Here is a 433-nt window from a genome sequence, read left to right as displayed (position 1 = left end):
TGCCCTGTATCTTGAGAAGGGGAGCATGGCCTTCACTTCTTTGAGTGCTCTACTGAGAAGCCAAAAGACACCAACAGAAAGAAAAGTAGTAACCTCATCCTCCTACAGCTGACACCATTATTTTGCCTATCTCCTTTCTCCATTTATGGAAAAATGCTGCTTATTAATCCTGCTGATGGTGAAAGAAGGAAGATGATGATTAACTTTTCACTCTTAGCAAGAAACTGCTGCAAGTTTACCACCCTCCAATCATCAGCTAATTTGTTTTCACAAAATGGCTCCACCACAAGCATAAGAAAAGAGTTCCTTTTGTTTGAATCATCCTTTTGAAATCAACCACAGGGGAACGCTGGTGGAGATGGAATTCTGTTTCATCAGAGATAACATATGCAATCCACGTTATATTTTTCACCATAAAAAAATTATAACATTT

The sequence above is a fragment of the Bison bison genome, unplaced genomic scaffold, assembly GCF_000754665.1.
Source record: "Bison bison bison isolate TAMUID 2011002044 unplaced genomic scaffold, Bison_UMD1.0 scf7180017864489, whole genome shotgun sequence".
Classification (NCBI taxonomy): domain Eukaryota; kingdom Metazoa; phylum Chordata; class Mammalia; order Artiodactyla; family Bovidae; genus Bison; species Bison bison.
Note: the sequence above shows the minus strand (reverse complement) of the source record.